We start from the raw sequence: 4,046 nt of genomic DNA on the forward strand, positions 1-4,046 counted from the left end.
ATAACGAATAAAGTTTTAGAAAGACACTTAAATGACATAGATGAACGCGAGTTTAGCTGGCAAGGAATTGTCCAGAGTCGTCATCCTTGACAGACTAGGGTTTTAATTTTGGGTCAATATAAAACACTCCTGATTTTTGGTCAATGATATTCATTGACCTCTAAGTCCTATAAATTGGTGGCAATGCCATCCCACTTCAACCATTCAAATCCATCAACTACTAACAATGGCTTTCTCCTCATTTCATTGCCTTCTCTTTTGCTCATTACTCTTCCACTTCATCGTCGCCCCTTCACTTGCCAAAACTGCTTCTTTCAGACCAAAAGCCCTTGTTCTTCCGGTGGTAAAAGACTCCTCTACCCTCCAATACCTCACCACCTTCAGCCAAAGAACCCCTTTTGTACCCATAAAACTCACAGTCGATCTTGGTGGTCGGTACGTTTAGGTGGACTGTGAAAAGGACTACATTTCCTCCACCTACAAGCCGGCTCGCTGCAACTCCGCCCAATGCTCACTCTCAAACTCCAAGTCATGTACTACAGAGTGCTACTCTTCCCCTAAGCCAGGCTGCAACAACAATACATGTGCTCTCTCCCCCGGTAACACCATCACCCGCACTACCACAAGCAGCGACCTTGGTCAAGACACTGTGTCCCTACAATCCACAGATGGGTCTAATCCAGGTAGGCTGGTCTCTGTCCCCAACCTACTCTTCATTTATGGGCCCATATTTCTGTTAGAAGGCCTAGCGAGTGGTGTCAAGGGCATGGCTGGCCTCGGTAGGGATAAAATCGGGCTTCTATCTCAATTCGCTTCTGCCTTTAGCTTCCCCCGAAAGTTTGCAATTTTTTAAGCTTTTCATCGAAGTTTAGTGGCGTTGTAATCTTCGGGGACGGGCCTTATACTCTCCTTCCTAATATTGAGGTGTCCAATTTGTTGTGCCTTGGCTCGTTCGTCAGTGCGGAAATGAGATTCAGATTACAACCTCACCAAATCACACTCAGTTGAACATAATAAAATACAATAAATAAAGACACCGAGAAATTTACGAGGTTCGGAAAAAATCCTACCTACGTCCCCGGAGAGATATTGCTCTTCACTATGAGAATAACAGTACAAGATACACATGAGTTAAATCGACATAACCTAATCCCAAATCCCTTGCACACCCATTCATAGAATTTTCCCAAGAGCCTTACTCTACCCCAAGAGTTCTTTCACTAGAATACTTTTCACTCTAGCTCTCTTGATTTTCTCTCAACCCATGTTCAACCTTTCCCATGGTAGAGCCAAATGCTATCCCCATCTCCTTGGATGCTTCCCTGATGCAAGCCTTCTCCCTCGGCAAGCACACATAATGCAAGCATTTCCTTGCATTAAATAAAGGCCAAGCCATCATCACATTTGTTGCATAATGTTCCCAAAGTCAAAAGGCAAACCCACTTTTGCTTTTACTTTGCAGCACTTGTCTGCAACTTTCATGCAACCCACACCATGTGATATTTCCACCGAAAGCAAACACAGGTCACTTCATTGTTGCCAGCTTAAAATATGAGCCAATCACAACAATCTCCACCTTGGCGAATATACAATGCAAAAATCCTTGCACCCATCACCAAAGCTTATTGGCCTTACATACCAGCATACACACCCTGAATCAACCTCGTTGGTCCTGTTCCAATTCAGTCATTGCCAATGCATGTGCAGCTGTTGCAAGCTAAAATTCACCATTTAGCTTCAGACAGGATCTCAACACATCCTCGTCTCCTCCAGCAGGTTTTTCCCCTCTTTATTGTCTGCAACCTGGAAACTTGTCAGTGCACCTATTTCCAGCAACACCCATCGAGCCAGACAAACATTCCTCACACTTTTCCTCCTTCAGGACCATCTCATCACCTGTGAATCCCATAGCTCCACCTGCTGCAAAACCCCTACAACACTTGAGACTAAACATCACCAGGAGAAGTGTTGCTTCAAGTACCTAGAGGGCATACTCGAAGCCTTCTGCCACAAACTTGCTACAACCCGGCCTTGCACCCGTAGCACTGTGGCCCTTGCCTCTGAAACCGGATATGAACCTGTTGTCTCTCTCAGATCCCCTTTCCAATTTTCTTCCACGATTCCAACCTTGAATAGCTTAAGCAGTCTCGTGCCCACCATCATCCATGGTCTCCTTTGTGTATCATTCCACACCAAAGAAGCTTGCACCTGCTCCAAACTTACTCCATCTTTCCATGCAGTAAAGTTTCACAAGGTTCTCGTACGAATCTGAAAGTGAGGTAAGAAGAAAGAGGCCTTTGTTTTCTTTCTCACCATCAACTTTTGCAGTTGATCCAAGCATCCCTGAACACGGCTTCCATTTCTTCAGGCTTCCATTACTCTCCTTTACCAAAAGCAAAACCGTTTCTCCCTTTAAATTGCTCAACTAAAAATTCCATGGTGAACAACAAATCTAGACCTCCAACGAACCAAAGCCTCCAACGATGTTCTGATACCAATTGTTGTGCCTTGGCCCGTTCGTCAGTGCAGAAACAAGATTCAGATTACAACCTCACCAAATCACACTCAGTTGAACATAATAAAGTACAAGAAATAAAGACACCGAGAAATTTACGAGGTTCGGCAAAAATCCTGCCTACGTACCCGGAGAGATATTGCTCTTCACTATGAGAATAACAGTACAAGATACATATGAGTTAAATCGACATAACCCAATCCCAAATCCCTTGCACACCCACTCATAGAATTTTCCCAAGAGCCTCACTCTACCCCAATAGTTCTTTCACTAAAATACTTTTCACTCTAGCTCTCTTGATTTTCTCTCAACCCCTGTTCAACCTTTCCTATGGTAGAGCCAAATGCTTTCACCATCTCCTTGGATGCTTCCCTGATGCAAACCTTCTCCCTCGGCAAGCACACATAATGCAATCATTTCCTTGCATTAAATAAAGGCCAAGCCATAATCACATTTGTTGCATAATGTTCCCAAAGTCAAATGGCAAACCCACTTTTGCTTTTACTTTGCAGCACTTGTCTGTAACTTTCATGCAACCCACACCATGTGATATTTCCACTGAAAGCAAACACAGGTCACTTCATTGTTGCCAACTCAAAATATGAGCCAATCACAACACAATTCACTTATTTTCACTCCATTGATCATCAACCTTGTCAACACAGCCGGTGCTTATTTTCAAGGCGAGCCTTCGGTGGAGTACTTCATCAATGTGAAGTCGATTAAGGTCAATGGAAAGGTTGTTGCTTTGAATACTTCATTGATGGCCATTGACAATGAAGGGTATGGGGGCATGAAGATTAGCACGGTGAATCTGTACATGGTTTTGGAGACCTCAATCTACAACGTCGTTGTGAATGCATTTGTGAAAGAAGTTGCCAATAAAATCCCAAAAGTGAAAGCAGTAGCGCCTTTCAGAGCATGCTTCAGTTCGAAGAACATTGGTGTTACGAGGGTTGGGCCTTCTGTGCCTTCAATTGATCTTGTGTTGCAGAGCGAGAGTGTATATTGGACAATGTTCAGAGCAAATTCAATGGTGTATGTGAGCAATGATGTCCTGTGTTTAGGGTTTGTGGATGGAGGTGAAAAGCCAAGGACTTCTATTGTGATTGGAGGGCACCAACTGGAGGACAATCTTCTGCAGTTTGATCTGGCTACTTCTAGGCTTGGTTTTAGCTCCTCACTTTTGTTCAGTCGAACAACTTGTGGGAACTTCAACTTCACTTCTAATGCTTAAGAGTTAAGAGGACAATATTTTGTTGATGATTAAACAACTGTTATTTGGTATTATTTTTTGTATTTTACATGGTGAATAAAAAATGGTTGTTTTGATAAATGGTTTTGATGCAACCTTTCACGGATAATCTTATAGGGAGAATACAATTTTAAATTAAACTTTGTAAACTAATGATGCGGTTGTTGATAATTAGATTTTGAAGTGTTGATTAACGTGCTTATTTCTTATTGATGATACATCATTTAGTTTGCAAATTTAGATTAAATTTTTTAATCTTATTGGTATTATGATAGT

The 4,046-nt window shown here is 42.4% G+C and overlaps 1 pseudogene; it reads left to right on the forward strand.

Annotated features, from left to right (window-relative positions):
* Positions 1 to 226: 226 nt before the first annotated feature.
* LOC126608570 (probable aspartic proteinase GIP2) lies at positions 227 to 3,752 on the forward strand (annotated as a pseudogene).
* The last annotated feature ends 294 nt before the right edge of the window (positions 3,753 to 4,046 follow it).

Source organism: Malus sylvestris, chromosome 16 (genome assembly GCF_916048215.2).
Source record: "Malus sylvestris chromosome 16, drMalSylv7.2, whole genome shotgun sequence".
Lineage (NCBI taxonomy): Eukaryota > Viridiplantae > Streptophyta > Magnoliopsida > Rosales > Rosaceae > Malus > Malus sylvestris.